Below are 18,542 nucleotides of genomic sequence, written 5' to 3' on the forward strand. Positions count from 1 at the left end.
CAGAGACGAATATGCTACTTTTCTCTTTGTCTTGCATTCAGCTCGGCTCTATCTTTTGTGTCAATCAATAGCACTGCAGCTTTAAGCCCACCACTAGCAGCTCTGCTATCCCAGCGTCGCACACCATCCTCCTTTCCATCTGTCTGCACGGATCCCTGAGGGCCCCAGGCCTCCACCCGGAGCCAGACATGGTCCAACATCAATCAATATCTCTGCAGGGCTGCGTGGCTTTCTCAGAACAGATCCGAGCCAAGTGGCGTTTCGGAGAAAGTTCTGGGAATGGAATGAGCAACTCTGATGGGAAATGGGTTTTTAGAAGACCTAAGAGATCAGTTGTTTTTGCATGCTTTGGCTCATCAATTGCAAATTGTGCTTATATTTTACAGGATTATCATCAGTTATCTTCATCATCGGAATCAATTTTTCTTTTGTTATTGCAGTACAGAATAAAATTCATGAAGACTTGCCAGAGATTCATTATCCAATACAGTTAACGTCCTAAAGCTGTGAATATTTTCTAGTTTCTTCACTCTGTGACAGTAGACTGATTGTCTTTGAGTTGTGGACAAAACAAGAATTTATTTTTCTTGGGCTTTGGGAAATACTGATCCACTTTTTTCACCATTTTCTGACATTTTTGAGACCAAACAACCAATCCATTAATCGAGAAAATGATTAACACATTAATCGACACAGCAAATAATTCATGCTACTTTCGTAGCATAATAAAGGAGGGAAGGATAGGACTGTTGAAATAACGTGCTTAAGGACAATATGATATTTAAAAGTTGCTGAAAAAGCAACTTTTTATTAATACCAAGTTCATATTTGCTCTTGACAATTGTCTTGCTGGTTTTAGCCATGTGGCTCTGTCAGACAGGTGGTCTGTTTGTTATATTTATGTTTTACAGAGACAAAGTGTGGTGTGTCTTTGAGATATATTTTAAGTCTTGTAAAACGCCCATTCAATCAGAACCGAGGACACAAGCTTTGGAGGCTTTAAGCCCAGAGACGGGGGTAATAACTCCCGACCGCTTTCTGGGGACTTTTCTGTGATGTTTATGATCTGCTTTACCAGCTAGATCCCAGAGCACGGGAAATCATAAAGCACCGCCACTGGTGAATCATCTTTAATATCGTTCCATAAATCTAACACATGAAGGGAGAGAGAAAGATTCCCTCAGACCCACAGACCAGTGAGTTCACAAGCATGAGATGAATGTAAAAAGCACACAAAAAAGCAGGTCTTATCTCAAGTGCTGCTGCCCACGCAGTCCAAACATGTAACACTCTCTCTGCATTCTGCATGTCATTCTTTCAGGATATCAGTCTTTTAATTCCTACTAGAGATGTAGTGATAGCAAAAATCTAGTAGTCGGTACCACCAAAAGTACACAATACTCTAATACCAAAGTCGATACCACGGTGTGTAAAAAAAAAAAAAAAAGAAGGAAACAAACCATAACACTGGAGGGAAAAGGTGGGGGTTGTGGTGGTTTGGGACAGTCGCATGACACTCCTTTTCATTGTGAGTTTGGTGTGGAGTGGAGAGGGCAAGGAGAGCGCGATTTAAGTTTGATAACATTTAAGTTCATTAGCCATTTCAACAGTGCAATTGATAGAAATTTTGGTCTTGGTGTGCCCACATATACCACCTAATTGGAGATGAGGCGCTCTGTTCTTTCTGTGCTGGTGGGCGTTCTCCTTCTCCAGCAGACTAGAACACTGTACGTATGCCAGGTCTGGAAGAATTGCAACCCCTCGGTACCTACAGTACTGTATAAAAACGAGTACCGTCACATTATCAAAATTTTTGTACCAACTTGGTACCAAAGTACCAGTTCTCGTGACATCCCTAGTTCCTACTACCAGCTTATCCAATACTGTTAAAGCTGTAATCCGCACATGTTCACGTTAAAACTACAGCAAAGATGCAGGTGCGGTTTGTGAAGTTAACTCACCTCGTTATAACCACATATACCCTGCTGCACTCACATCTTCATCTGAACTTTGTCGCATTTTCTCAATTAGTATAGTTTATCTTGTAAGGTGACAACACTCAGACGTGTATACATGCATGTAGGGCTGCAACTAACTATTACTTTCATTTCTTGTTTAATTGATGAGTTGTTTGGTCTATAAAATGTCAGAAAATGATGAAAAATGTCAATTAATCAGTGTTTCCCAAAGCCCAAAATGACGTCCTCAAATGTCTTCTTGTCAAATATATTCAGTTTACTGCCACAGAGGAGTTAAGAACAGAGAAAATATTCACATTTCACAAGCTGGAATCAGAGAAGTCTTTTCATAAAATGACTAAAAGAGAATAATTAAAGATAACTAATCAATTAATAGATGCATTGCCGCTCTATGCACGTTTAAATCACAGTTCGTTTCAGCAATGCAATCTTACCCAATGCTTCCCAACATGGGTGCGGGGGGTTGTGTAATCAATTGTGTAATTGATTGCATCCTCTCTTTATTTCTTACTTTTTCCTCAAGGAAGCAGCCCTTTACTTTAGAGTGAAGACAAGAGAGGAACTTCCTCTGCTGCCAAACTGTCTCTCCTGGAAGGATGACAGCTTACCAGAAGTAACTTTTGTTTTACAGTCTCCTGCCTGCATTCCACCAGAGCTCAAACTGAAGAAAGGGGACTCAGCTTCAAATACACAGACACAGCGGTATAAAAAAAGGGCTTCAGGCTGAGCTACTAAAACATATCCAGTGCAGACTCAGACATCCAGCCCGGCCTCATTTGTCTATCTGTGTGTCTGGCTGGCTCGCCACAACTGGCCCTCTCAGCGTTGCATCTGAATGACCCCTGTCACCAGGCTGCGTCCGCAGCCAGCGGCCAGACGCCGGTGGAGAGAAATTGGACGTGGCGGGCGTCCGCTGTCCCCAGCCACAACAGTAAGACAGAGAGAGAGAGACAGAGACAGAGAGAGACAGAGAGAGAGAGAGACAGAGAGAGAGAGACAGACAGACAGAGAGAGAGAGAGAGAGAAAGCCCTGCAGTCAGCGACGCTGGGTGGCAGGCCAGACGAGGAGATGGGACAAAGTCGACTCTAAACTCCAGATAACCCCGAAAAAAAGTCACGGGGGGAGGGGGTGAGAGCCAAGACACACATCATCCAGCAGCACACAAGCAGACTGGACTCTAGTCTAGACGCTCTCTAATCGCTCTGTCTGATATCTCCTGGTCATAGCTGAGCAAGTATAGCAAAAAGAAGATATATAATGGGTGTAATAACTAACAAGAGAGTGAAAAAAATGTAATTTCCCCTGCGTCTTAATCATAATCTTAGATTTACAACCCAAATAGTTTCAAGGTGCAATAATTCAGATTGTATTAAGAATTTCAAATGAACAGAGAGGTTAATCATTTTTATCAAATATAATACGTCATTATATATGATTAAATTAAAATGTTAATAAAGGTATTACATTTAATTAAACCTAACTAGACAAATTTTAATTTAATTTATATTATATTTCTATTCATTGTATGTTGAAATTAATTCGATTTAATAGACTATGCAAAATAATCTATAAAAAAACAATATTAAAATTAGAATGAATTTTGATTCTGCCTATAAGGCCTCAGCAAAAGTGAAATATTCTAGATCATTTTATCAATTAAACCTAAAAAAATCAAGTAAAATATTTTAAACATATTCAAGAAAAATATGAAAAATAATGAATGCATTCATTTTAATCTTTAAAAATATTCTAAAGAAATACATTAAATTAAATATAACTTAAATTACACATAATTAAACTCCTGGTATCCAGTATAGTCAAATATTGAACACAAAAACAAAAAAACACTGAATAATAGAGTAAAACTGACGGTCAGCCCCTTACTGTTACCATGCAGGAAACTCTCCACCTCCTCACAGTCTAATGCTGCGCACACACACACACACACACACACACACACATCGCTGAGTGTTTCAGACAAGCCCTTGATCATGTCTCGCACTTGAGGATGAAAAAATACCGGTGAAAGATATTCTTGTAATTTTCTTCGTTGATGGGAGCTGACAGAACTGGGACTGCAACAAAAGTGCGAGGAGGCTGCGCACCTAAGAGTCTAAACTATTGTACCATCTCATTATTTTCATACTCTCTGAAACAGTCTCTGGACTGTTTAAGATTCACGTACAGAGCAGCGCCCGTGACGTTGTCGAGACTCGGCAGTCCTTAAAGATTTGCAGAGAAAAGTGAAGACAGAGAGGATGCTGGGAGACGCTGATAGTTTCTGAAAGCTGCGGAGCTCAAACATCTTCATCGTGACTGCTGAATGGAATCATATTTGTCCAGTTTTTCCAGCTCTATTATTATCCCGAGCTGAACATTGTCTTTGAATGCATCTATGTGTCCTCCAACCAAAAGAATATGCTAAATTTAAATAAAGGCTAATATAAAATATTATTAACGGCTCTGTGGAGCTTTATAGTGAGTTTCTTGCCTGTTTCGTCGCCAGCTTGTGTTTCAATTGTCCTCACCGTTGTGCATTTAGCCATGCTGCAATGCTGGGTCCTTCGAGTGATTGTCTATCCTCGTTGATAGATTTAAAAAACATTTAACTAACCAAGATGCAAGGCCTCATTACAGTGGGTTTTACAAAATTGAGTGACTCTCAGACTGGTAATACCAGTGATAGAGTACTCGAGTCTTGAACACGGACTCGACTCAAGTCGCTATTCTCTGGACTCATGAATTGACTTTGACTCACACTCTGAGGACTTGGAAATGGACTTGAGGATTTATGAAATAGGACTCAGACGTTTCTGACTACTTTTATGTGTAATAGGCTTTCTGGGACTCAGATTTGAGTCTGACTTGAGTCGCCATTATCTGGACTCGTGACTTGTATCTGACTCTTCTTTAGTGACGACTCGGACCTGGACTCGAACACTGGGGACTCAAGACTTGACTCTGTCACAACAGTTGGAGACTCGACTACACGTAAAAACATTGTGTTGTGTCCGGTCTGATCGCCGGTTAAGTGACTGGCCACGGGAGCATTATGTTTCTCTAAAAGCTGACTCTGTTTGAACACAGCAGGCCACTACGATTTCTCCGGCACCTTCTCTGTCCCCCACCGCCGCAGCCTAAACCGACTACCCACATTCAAATGAATGGAGGACAGATGTTTTTGCCGCAGCACCTGATCGAGTCTGAACACAGCCTAAAAGTCCACAGTCATGCTGGCAGGTCTATGTGGCTCTACTCTGGTGCTTTGAGCTAAATGCTAATGTCACCATGCTAACATGCTCCCAATAACAATGCTAATATGCTGATGTTTAGATGGTCATGTTTACTGTTTTCACCATCATAGTTTTGTGTGTTAGCATGCTAACATTTGCTTATTAGCGCTAAACAAAAGCACTTTGTTGCATTGAGCTAAATGCTAATGTCAGCACGCTAACATGCGCCAATAAAAATGCTAATATGCTGATGTTTAGATGGTCATGTTTACTGTTTTCACCATCATAGTTTTGTGTGTTAGCATGCTAACATTTGCTTATTAGCGCTAAACAAAAGCACTTTGTTGCATTGAGCTAAATGCTAATGTCAGCACGCTAACATGCGCACAATAAAAATGCTAATATGCTGATGTTTAGATGGTCATGTTTACCGTGTTCACCATCATAGTTTTGTGCGTTAGCATGCTAACATTTGCTTATTAGCGCTAAACAAATGCACTTTGTTGCTTTGAGCTAAATGCTAATGTCAGCACACTAACGTGCACAATAACAATGCCAATATGCTGATGTTTAGATGGTCATGTTTACCGTGTTCACCATTATAGTTTTGTGTGTTAGCATGCTAACATTTGCTTATTAGCGCTAAACAAAAGCACTTTGTTGCTTTGAGCTGAATGCTAATGTCAGCACACTAACGTGCACAATAACAATGCCAATATGCTGATGTTCAAATGGTCATGTTTACCGTGATCCACAGTTTAGTTTTGTGTGTTAGCATTCTAACATTAGCACTACACACAAAGCCATAGCTGAGGCTGATGTCATTAGTTCTGCAGGCATTTGGTGATGAACCAAACTGTTGGACAAAGTACATTTTGACCTGATGGTGGCGCTAAATGAAAAGTGAGGGTCACCAAAGTTATTACAATTCATCCTGAGGGGAACATGAATGTCCGTACGATATGTCACGGCAATCCAGCTATGGAGCTATTTCGGGCTGGATGACCAAGGTGGCCGAACAACAATATCGTCGCTGTCAGGTAGTCAGGCATTTATTTATTTCCATAAATCAATACTATTGGTCACCCTTTATGGCTGTCTGTGGGTCTAAAACATATTTAAACAGTGACGAGGCGATTTTGTCTGACTTCGTCTCGTCTCTTAAAATGGTTTCATATTACCTTTTTTTTCACCCAATAGCAAGGATATGAAGAACGAAAGAAGTAAATGAAGTATTTAACTACATAAAACCAGAAAAGAAAGGCGAGGAAATAGTGACGGTTACATTTGGCAGATCATTAAATGAATCCATGTGAGGCTGAAATATTGTCACTTCCAATCACATTACACTAATTATTAAGAGTCATGGAAATACATGTAATCCGTGTTCATCAGCAACACTGCTATGCACCACATTTTCTGCTGTTACAGGTTTGTGCTCAGTTGCATTGCTGGGCTGAAAGAAGATGGCTGCCCTCCTCGCTGATAAAAAAATAAATAAAAACATGTTCAGCAGGCAGCAGATATGACTGTGAACTTTTACCGAGGTTCACGCTGATCTATAATTTACACAACAGATTTGCATCAGGAAATTCCAGCAGTTAATAATTTATCCTTGCATACAATATCAGAAATGCCTCCACTTAAGTGAAAACTAGTGACATCACGAGACAGGAATGCCACTTTTTTGTTGGTTTTCTCAGGATTTACTGCTCTGTACCTGATGTGTACATTCACACGGTAAACAAGCCCGGAGCTGGTGAGAAAAAAAACTAATTCATTCAAAGCCAAGAGTTATTATTTAACCAAACCCCAAGTGATATCTCAGGAAAAAATTTTCCTGTTTTGCAAGCACAGGTGTTGACATAGCTGACAAAACTTAACAATGCTCCATAATCTGTTCCTTTTTCACAGCAATTACTTTGCAATAACAGGGGACTGTTTTCAGCCTGAGTCTGAAATAAAATTGTTTGTCTATTGAAATCTCATAACTATCGAAATGCTTTCACTGGCTGCTCTGCTTTTAGGATGCGATCTGTCTCCGCCACAGATAAGAGGACAGTTCGGTTGGAAGAAAGATTGTCCCTTTATCTACCCTTTTGCCGAATGATTTTCAAATCCACAAGGACGACTGAGTGACTGAGTGAGTGGATTTGGGATTCAGCAGAGAGCGAGCTGAGATTGCCGAGTACATTACCGCCCAGCCGGGTTACATATCAGATAACGTTGTCGCTTTCGGTTTGAGCTGTAATTTCCTGGAAGACGAGGTGCGATGTGACAGGTGGCGCTCATGGTGAAAGAGCTGCCGAGGACGGGGACAAGTTGCACCGCCCTCAAACCTCTGGTGGGACTGGAGCGGGCAGGGACACGAGGAGCGGCTGGCCGACACTTTTGCTTTTATTTTAATGCAGTTTTTCTGCAGAAACACTGACTGTAAGACACATCGTACCCACGGGTCAAGCACACGAGTTTAGCATTTGTAAATCATGTTAGTGTTTATGTTGATGCAAGAGCTGTCGATGGGTCTTGGCCTTTTTTGTGGTTCTTCCTTTTAATGAATTATTTAAAGGTACATTCCCAGATTTTGTTACAGCACCCCCGAGTCCACAAATTTATTCCCAGCTTTGTGTTGATGCTTGAAAACCTAAACTGTGAGAATAGTTAAAGGTCCCATGACATGGTGCTCTTTGGATGCTTAGTGGTCCCCTAATACTGGTCCCCTAATACTGTATCTGAAGTCTCTTTTATATAGACCTTAGTGGTCCCCTAATACTGTATCTAAAGTCTCTTTTATATAGACCTTAGTGGTCCCCTAATACTGTATCTGAAGTCTCTTTTATATAGACCTTAGTGGTCCCCTAATACTGTATCTAAAGTCTCTTTTATATAGACCTTAGTGGTCCCCTAATACTGTATCTGAAGTCTCTTTTATATAGACCTTAGTGGTCCCCTAATACTGTATCTGAAGTCTCTTTTATATAGACCTTAGTGGTCCCCTAATACTGTATCGAAGTCTCTTTTTTATATAGACCTTAGTGGTCCCCTAATACTGTATCTGGAGTCTCTTTTATATAGACCTTAGTGGTCCCCTAATACTGTATCTGAAGTCTCTTTTATATAGACCTTAGTGGTCCCCTAATACTGTATCTGAAGTCTCTTTCCCGAAATTCAGCCTTGGTGCAGAATTACAGCCACTAGAGCCACTCCCACAATAAGCTTTCCTTAGGATGTGCCATTTCTGTGTCTGTAGCTATTGAGGAGGAGAGACGGGGGCAAGGTGGAGGGTGGGGGTGTGGACTTGACCAACTACCACTTTGCTCATTTGAAAGCCGTGATGTCTCTCTCTCATGGGTGGGTCAAATTCTCTGGGCGGGCAAAGCAGAGAAAGGGGAGGTAACCTTTCTCCTTATGACCTCATAAGGAGAAGGTTCCTGATTGGCCCATCTGAGCTTTCATTTTCTCAAAGGCAGAGCAGGATACCCAGGGCTCGGTTTACACCTATCACCATTTCTAGCCAAGACATCAAGACAAGACATACCGGATAGAAAAAGCCTCTACAAATGCAGACAATTGTGTAAAAGGTTATATTTAAAGATATATAGGGATTGGGCTTAAAAAAATCCAAAGAAAACAGAGAACATAACATCGGCGTCCTCAGAGGGACATACTATGACTCTGTGCTACTTATTATTACGTCTATAAAAAGACAGTCCGCTATAAACTGTGAGGCAGCAGACGGCCATGTTGTTCGGAAAGGAAAATTCCCGATGCCCATCACAACGCCTCCATCTTCGCTGTAAAACCCTCTACTGCACTGTAACTCCACTTCAGCATACACCAAACACCAAAATGAACTTCATTTAATAAACATGTGTCATGCTTCCGTTGACGTGAAACTGAAACGTCCAACTTCCTCATTCCTGTCAGGCCAGGATGCAGAAGTGGCCAACGGAAACCAACACAGACTTGAAGTCCCATCAAGTTTAAAAGCTACAAAACAGTGAAACAGCAATTTATTCTGGCTTCCCTGCAGCTCACGGACATTTTTATAGAGAAAAAAAAAAAACACACAGCAACACTTAATATGTATAGCTTCACACTACAGTGAGCTGCTCTGTCAAACTACATTAAACAGCAGCTTCTGCTCCAAGGCAGTCACTTCCCCATCGCACACCCAAACTCATTAAATAAACTCCTGCAACAGCTGTTCCAATGCTAACTACAAAGGTATTAAGCATTCACCTCGTAATCATGGTACTCTAGCATAGAGACAGAGCCCACCTCCACCGGAGGGGAACACAACTCTCCGCTCTCCATTGACTTGTATTCCGCGAAGGTTCCTCCTCGTCGGAAAAATACCTAAAGGCTGCCATGTGGTGATATTCACTACCAACAATATAAAGAACCCAGATCTTACGTTTTTATAACCTGCCAACCCGGAAAAACTAAGCTTTTAGTAAGACAAAGGTGGATACAGATGTTAGGAATCGAGACTGTGGGATCCTGACACTAAGCTAACGCAAGTCGTGAAATGGTCACGTTATTTATTTATTTGTACAGGTCACGATTTTCGAACTTGCTCTGGGGGACACAACAACTGGGGAAATGAGGCGCCACACGCCGGCCACAACAACAGGACGGAACGCCACATGTGGGAAGCGATCCCCGGGCGCATCCCCAGGTGCAGGGGCACACAACAACGGGGAAATGAAACGCCACAACAACGGGACGGTGTTGTGGTTAGGAAAAGAAGAACGGGGAAAGGAACTGTCACACGCGGGACGCGCCGACAACAGCTGGACGGTTGTGGTTAGGAAGAGAATAACGAGGAAATGAACTGCAACACGCGGGACGCATTCCCCGGTCTCCGGGGTGAAAGTGTTGTTTGACCCATCCACCCCCCGACCAACCTCCCTGCGCGGACTTTCGCCTTATCAATACTACTCGCTACGATCATCATTCTGTGTTCACGAAATATGCTTCCCATTGAAATACATTGCTTTAAAATTCATAATCACCACACGAAAAAAACATAATTATCGTGTCCTGTCCACGACTCAATAGATTCAATAACGTGACCATATCACGAACTGCCATGAGACCGGGCTGGCTAACGTTATGTCCGACTTTACGCGTGTTAGTTTAACTTACAGACATATAGTTAGCCTAAAACTGACATTTGGATATTTGACCTGGTAACAAAATACTTTAGCTTAACTTACAGACATATAGAGAGCCTAAAACTGACATTTGGATATTTCATCTGCTAACAAAATGCTCGCTGCAAATGTAACGTCGGACATAACGTTAGCTTAGTGTCAGGATCCCCCATTCTCCCCATTCTCTGCTGATTCCGCACTTTTGTCTTCATAAAAGCTCAGTTTTTCGGGTCATCTTTTCGTTCATGCTATACAGTAAACACACGCAAACACTAATTGATGCTAACCATGTACTCCCAACCAATTTTAAACACATGGTTTTAATGCATCCCAACCTCAACCCACATCCGTGTCAGATGCCACTGCATGCTGCAAGGCAGTCAGCATCTGGCCACCTAACGTTGCACTTCCTCAGAGCATAAAATACAACCTGCTCCTATAATACCCGCTGTACTTAAACACAGCTGCCTGCACTCCAGCAATAACTCTCACAGCACCATCTGACATCAGCTCATTTCGTCCGTTACTGAATCCTAGAGATCCTTATTTTTGTTAAAGGTACACTGTGCAGTGTTTTAAGTATTTTATTAGCTAAAGTCAATGTCTTCATTCATAAATATGTCCTCATTGGTGTAAAATGACGTCTGCCAATGATCTGACTTATCCTAGTAAGCGAAGAATTTCTTATCTGTATTTACATTGGAAGGGCAAGTCCAAGGAGGCTTTTTGTTTTCCCCCTTTTTTTTTTTGAAAAACTATAATCGCTGAGAGGGACATAAAGCGCTAGCCTACCTGTCTAGCTAATCCACAACGCGTTTTCGTTCAGAGCCAGCGTCACGTGACTGGAACCAGCCGAAACGGAGAAGGAGATCAGCGAGAGACGCTTGTCGCTGCCCCGGCAAATTTGAAAGCCTGCAACTGCACTTTAGTTCATAACGGAGGATCATACTTATGCCGAGCCACAGGAGAAGGAATCTTAGTCGCCAAAAAAGCGAAAAAGGGAATGGTTACGTTGGTAGATAACGGCTACCATTGTTGCAACACGCATTTGAAAAAGCGTGGCGCTAGAGAGCACTATTTGTTTGAATGCAAAATACAATTTCACAGCTAGATGGGAGAAATTCCTACATAGTGTACCTTTAATAAAATGCAGAGAGATTATGTCACCGGTTCTATCTAATACAACTAACTTAAAGGGATACGCCACCGTTTGTTGAAATAGGGCTTATCACGGTCTCCTCTAGCTGTAGATAGGTGGGCCAACGCATTTTTTGTGCATGCATTGTTTTAGTCCGGTGCAACACCGGCAGCGCCGCCGCTAGTTAGCTTAGCGTAGTGTATGGAATCCTATGTTGCCGGTTAGCATGTTGTGAATAAAAGTGAGCCAACAAAAGACAAAAAGACAACCTAATTACTTGCACTGAGACAAAAAATGCGTTGGCCCACCTATCTACAGATAGGGTAGACCGTGATAAGCCCTATTTCAACAAACGGTGGCGTATTCCTTTAACAACTTTATTCAAGACTTCTCTAGAATAAAGGGACATTTCTTCACCCTTATTTAGTCTCATTTGACAATACAGAAACTCACTTCAAGAAAACTAGTAAAACTGTGCTGGCAGCGAAGATAACGTTACCTTATTGATAGTTTTTTCTTTCTTTTAATGAGAATTTTAGGACCCCAAAACTGGACCCAATTCTGTTGAGTTGCCCACTTTCTTTGCCGCGGTGGTGACAGCAAGCAGCAGCAACGACTCAACCTCCAACCTGCAACTGCACCCATTCCACGGCTTCCTCTACACACAACACAAAATCACATGCACACGGTTGCATGTCATGTGCGTTGAAGCGGCAGCTGCAGCCTCCCCCCCCCTGCTTCATCTCCTCCGCTGCAAGTTAACGAGCTTCGGCCTGCATCACACGCAGCCTGATGGTTTAATTAGGACAGACGCTGCGTCGGAGGAAAGTGATCCTGCTGATCACTGACTCACTGGCAGTCGTGGAATGTAACTAAGTTCATTTACTCGAGTACTGTACTTAAGTACAAATGGCTTTTTGGATTTGACAGACAACATAATCCAGAGGATAGCATGTTAAAGTGTGAACACTTATTTCCAATATGGTCCTTGGTGTTAGAACATTGAACACATAACAAAAACCTATTGCAGAACAAAGACAATAACATTTAACCCAAATCATCCGTTGTCCAAACGCATTCTAAAATCAGAATCAGAATCACATAAAATAATCAGTCTACTCCAATTAAAAAAGATCGGCTACTCTATTCCATAAAAAAGCCTTAACCTGATGTCTGAAAGCCCCTCTGGTATTTGCAATTTTGAGGGAAAGCGGCAGATTGACTCTGACAGATTTAGTTACTAGTTACTTTACAAATTAAGATTTTTGCACACAAAACACATGCAGTTCATGAAATTATGTTTTATTATTAATTAAACTAAACTAAAGACCATTAAACACCTAGTTGATTGACAGAACTGTCTGGATAGTTTTTCTGCATTGGGTACTTTGACTTTTAATACTTGTATTTCCCGCCCCCCCTCCCACCAACCCTTTTCCCCCCTCTTCTCCTTTTGTCGCGAGCAGAGAAAAAAAAAAAACAAAAAAACAACCCCCCCTCCCCAAAAAAAAAAAAACAAACAAAACAAACCCCCCCCCCAAGACAAAAAAAAAAAAACCCCCCCCCCCCCCCCCCCCCCCCCCCCCCCCCCCCAGACCAAAAAAACACACAACAACACAGAAAACACCAACCCCCCCACCACCAAACCCAAAAAACAACCCCCCCCCCAAAACCCACAAAACAACCACCCCCACCACCCCACAAACCAACCCCACACCCCACCAAACCACACACCCACCCCCAACCCCCCCCCCCCCCCCCCCTCCCCCAAAACCACAAAAAAAAAAAAAAAAAAAAACCCCCCCCCCCCCCCAAAAAAAAACACAAAAAAACCCCCCCCCCTGATGTATTTTCCTGATGACACTTAAATCCTTTTACTTCAGTAACATTTTCAACGCAGCACTTTTACTTGAGCATTTTTACAGTGTGGTATTAGTACGTCTACTTAAATAAAGGATCTGAATACTTTTTCTTTGAGATCTTGGCGGGGAAAGAACCACAAAGACAAGACAAAGAGGGGACCTTCTGAGACCTGCAGGGTCCCCGAGAGCAGAGAGGTGACAGGGCATGATACCTCTTTCTCCCGCGCTCTCTTTTTGTCACACACACACACACACACTTTGAGCATCCGACAGCGGCGGGGTAATGGATGAGTCAGAGTCGTAACTTGTCATCAGGTTTCTCTTTGTCTCCGTCCAGCGAGATGAATGAACGCGCTCGGGGCTGGATTTATGAGAGCCAATCAGCAGCCAGACAGATGGGACACATTACTACAGTCACGGCGTTGCCATGGTGCTCTTATAACACGGCTCAGAGGGGGACCATTGCTGTAAACAATTAGCCAATTTGAGTGTTTTTATTCTTTAAAAACAAGTTAGAGCTGAGTTATATATTGATGTTACATTGATGTCATGATTTGATTTTGAATTTGGATATTGGCTGTTTTTTTCCCCAGTGTTGGTTCTTTTTTGGGGGTAAGAGTAGCCAGTGACCCGTAATATTAAGCCATGACCTCCCCTCTGGCCCCCGTAACTGTGGCAAATAATTTCATAAATTTTTTAACCCCACCTTTGTCCCCAAAGAGGGGATATTATTTAGTTATGAGCAGGTTAACACTGAATGAGTATTCTTGTGTTTTTTTGGTTATATGTGTATCGTGAGTCGTTTGTAGACCAAAACCTATGGAGGGTTAGTGGTATGTAACACTTAATAAATTTGGCCCTCCATTTGAAATGGTCTAGAACCGTCACTGTTTTTTCCTGATATCATGATATAGATTACATTTGTGTGCTATAGTGAATTGTTGTTTAAGTGATTTTTTTAGGGCTGTCAAAATGTTCGCAATAATAACGAGATGACGCAAATTCCTTTCAATGCCAGTCTTTTATTTTTTTTTATATGACTAACACCCGCGCGTTCTGTGATTTGGGCCTTGGGCCGCTCCATAGTTTTGGGACATCGGGAAGCGATGCACCGGTAACGTTGTGGATGGCTAGCAGAAACAAAGCTCCCTGAGCAGAAATCGAGAAAGAAAAAGGCTCTTTGGAATGGCAATTTCCGACTCAAAACCCTTCCAGATGGTCCTCTCCACAAGAATAAAGTTATTTGATATGTACTGTCGATGTATACTGAGTTACCACCGGAGTATGTCCAGTCTCAAATACCACTTGAGCATTAAAACCTTGAAAAATACCCTTTTTAAATTACATTTAGAACGGATAAAAAATGGGCGATTAATTTGCGATTAATCGCAAGTTAACTGTGGACAATCATTTGATTAATTGCAAATTAACTGTGCACAATCATTTGATTAATCACGAATTAACTGGACAATCATTTGATTAATCACAAGTTAACTGTGGACAATCATTTGATTAATCGCAAGTTGACTGTGGACAATCATTTGATTAATCGTGAGTTAACTGTGGATATTTGGCATTTGTGCTTTATAATGGTCATAACATTAACTTAACTGATTGTCTGCATTATCGTTTATTCATTTTACATTCACTATTGACGAAACGACTAAATCTTTCAGCAATACAGCTAGGGCTGCAGCTAACGGCTACTTTCATTGTCGATCAGTGGTGTAGTCTAATGTACTGTAGTGGGTATACTGTACTGTATATGTATATATGGGCCAGAATGGGACTTTGTGGGGGTGGAGATATCATATTGGAGGGTCTAGGTGCCCTCCACCAGGGATATTTTGAGCGTTAAAGACTTAATTTCCTGCATTCTGATACACTTTTATCAACCAATTTACTGTGGAAATACCTTTATTTAGCCTATGCCAAGATAAAAAAAAACAGATGACAATTCTAAATATATTAAAAATATAATGGAAAGTATGTTGTTGCGTGTCATTGTGCATTTCTAAGTGGGTATATGGACATCCTGGAGCTTTCTTAGTGGGTATACTGCGTATACCTGCATATCACGTAGACTACACCACTGCTGTCGTTTGTTTTCTCAAATAATTAAAACACTTTCACTCTGATGAGACAATTATATTGAAAATTGGCACGTAACATTACTTATTTGTGTCAAAACTGACCCTTTAAAATCCCCAACCTTCTTGGTAGGGCTGCAACTAACGGTTATTTTCATTGTCGATTCATCTGTCGATTATTTTCTCGATTAATCGATGAGTAGTGTGGTCTCTAAAATGTCAGAAAATGGTGAAAAATTTGGATCAGAGTTTCCCAAAAAAGCCCAAGATGACGTCCTCAAATGTCTCGTTTTGTCCCCAACTCAAAGATATTCAGTTAACTGTCCCAGAGAAGAGAAGAAACTAGAACAATATTCACATTTAGGAAGCTGACATCAGAGAAATGTAACTTTTTTTTTCATAAAAAATGAAAAATTAATTTAATAGTTGACAACGAAACAATTAATCAATTTAGCTTTGACGCTCTAACTACAGTTTCATTATAATCTACTGATTAATATTTCAGGGGGAAAAAACGGTTTTGTCCTGATACAGCATCACTACAGACCACCTTCTACACACACACGCACGCACGCACACACACACACAAAAAAAAACACACACACACACACACACACACACACACACACACACACAGGCATCTCATTTTATTTCCATAATCAACATTTTCCTTCGCAAGAAATCATCAGAGCCAGAATTAAAACCCCTCCACCGTCCATCCTCCCTCTCCTCTCCATCCTATTGATAGGCAAGGTGGCATGTCTCCCATCCACACCCTGCTCTCAGTGCGCATGCGTGCCGCGGCAAACAAAGGACCAGGCAAATCTAAAACCGACGGCGGGGAGGATGGCTAATAAAGTTGGACTCGCTGCACAAATAAACATCCAACATGGATGCAGCCGCAACACGAGCGAAGTGAAAGGATGAACTTAATGTGTGCGCACGCAGAGGGGGGGTTATTCAGGTACACCGACAATCCCCCCCCCTCCCCCCCCCCCTCCCCTCCCACACACGCTCCCCAAACACCCCCCATCTCCCTTGCCTCTCTACCCTTCATCCTCAGCCTCCTTTCGTCTTCTTCTCGGTGCAATAAAACGGAAATATGAGATCAATAATTCATCTAAATCATGTCATAATCTGGTTCTAGAGACGCTGCATGTGTGTGTGTGTTGTGTGTGTGTGTGTGTGTGTGTGTGTGTGTGTGTGTGTGTGTGTGTGTGTGTGTGTGTGCGTGTGAGAGCGTGTGTTTGAGTTGCATGCCAGCCAAGCGGTGTCACACCTCCACACAGACAAAGAGGTGGGGGCGAGCTTCTTATTTTCTGCATGTTGGAACTGTTTACTGGCTGTAAATTATAAGAGAGAGAACGAGAAAAAAGCGCTGCCCTTTGCGTCGCCTAGCAGGCTTTAAAAAAAAAAAATTTAAAAAGATAGACCTGTATAATAATAATAATAATAATAATAATAATAATAATAATAATAATAATAATAATAAACAAGTCAGGGCAATCAATGATTAACAAAGGGCGTGCGAGGAGACTCTCCTGTGCGCATTTTTTCACCCTCCTATAAAAGTAAGGGAAAAAGCGAAAATCAAATGGCCAAGGCTGAAGCGCGTGTTCCTCCCAGACGGTACACACCCCTTTTTTAAAGCTCGTGCACATTATTTTTCCGCCTGGTAAAAAAAGGAGGCTAGAAGATGAATTAATCGCCTAACTGGGGTTTTCAAAATGTCTCCAATTCAGCTCCGTTTTTTGTTCTATTTTCTTCTACTTTCCTCCCTTCAAATCTAGCGGAAATCTTTTGTCTCGTGTCTACACTCATCCACGCGCGCCCTGCATGGCTGCCCAAATGGAGAGATGGAAGGGGGGAAAAAAAGAGACAAGACAAAAGGAATGAGGAAAAAAAAACATAAATTAAAACAGCCAAAAGCATACCAAAACAAGCGCTCTTTCTTTCTTTTTTTTTGGAGAGACAAAGAGGAGAATAAAAAATAAAAAAAAGAGAGACGTGGCGACTCTTACCGTGCACTCAAGTTCCCCGGGCTGCCCTGTGCTCTCTGCGCGCGGTCTCAGGTATAGCGGCTGCTCAAATGCGTTTGCGGCTTCTCCTGCGCGCCCAGCGGCTTGTGCCTGCCTGCCTGCCTGCTGCACGGTGTACGGCTCGGCTCGGCGATCCTCCGCCCGCGCGCACGCGCATCCGCGGACGCGCGCGGCTTGTGCACACACACACATACACAGATGCACAATTGCAATTTTTCTCTCAAAAGGAAAATTATTTTACTGTCTGGTCTTTTTTTTAATATATATATCATACAGCGTTTTGATGCGTCAATGAGTTTGTGAAACCATATTTTATGTTGATCCATAATCCTACAGGCTAAAGGTGTTATACTGATGATATTCAATAGCACTTTATGGTAATTTCATAGCTGTAATATTCCAATAATCTACCCTTTTTAACGTTGATCACAAGAGCTCTGTTTCCAAAAAAAAAAGGAAGCACCAAAATTATATTTTGGCCACTTAATGTGTATTTCTTTTCTTGTCTCTTGTCTGTAAAATGTCTTCTTGTTGCTGGATTTGGGTTGATTATATGGATTTATTTATTGTGCACTGGATGGGAATGCACATTTTCTCTGTGCACGTTTTAGTGGGAACGCTCCTCTATCCTCTGTCTCTTTCCATTGGCCTTGTCTCCGTGCGCCCCCTGCTGTCATTCACTGCAGATACACACTGATGCTGGGGACTTGTTGGGGATACTTCAGGCCTGCAGCCAGCCTGGTGGAAGGCCTTTTTTTTTTAAACTGGACCTTTTGGTATTTAATTATGAGGTTCAAATACTTCATTTTGGTTACTTGTTACACTAATTTGTGCTGGATTAGCTTATCAAGTCAAGTCAAGTGGGTTTTATTGTCATTTCAACCATATACACTGTATATAGTGAAACGAAACAAAATTTCACCATGGATTAAGTGGCGTTACACATTTAAAGTATATAAAAAGGCATTTTATAAAAACATTATATAAAAACGACATTCGGGACAGACTACATTTAGTGCACACACATTATAGACTATACAT

General features: G+C 41.7%; 1 protein-coding gene across 1 annotated transcript in view; it reads right to left on the minus strand.

Annotated features, from left to right (window-relative positions):
• The window catches only part of basp1 (brain abundant, membrane attached signal protein 1), a 62,671-nt gene extending 45,032 nt beyond the window's left edge, over positions 1-17,639 (minus strand). Inside the window, exon 1 of the mRNA XM_039816265.1 lies at positions 17,484-17,639. The gene's annotated coding sequence lies outside the window, so the exon portion shown is untranslated. The remainder of the gene's footprint in view (positions 1-17,483) is intronic.
• Positions 17,640-18,542: the final 903 nt, after the last annotated feature.

This window comes from Perca fluviatilis, chromosome 11, assembly GCF_010015445.1.
Source record: "Perca fluviatilis chromosome 11, GENO_Pfluv_1.0, whole genome shotgun sequence".
In the NCBI taxonomy this organism is placed as follows: domain Eukaryota; kingdom Metazoa; phylum Chordata; class Actinopteri; order Perciformes; family Percidae; genus Perca; species Perca fluviatilis.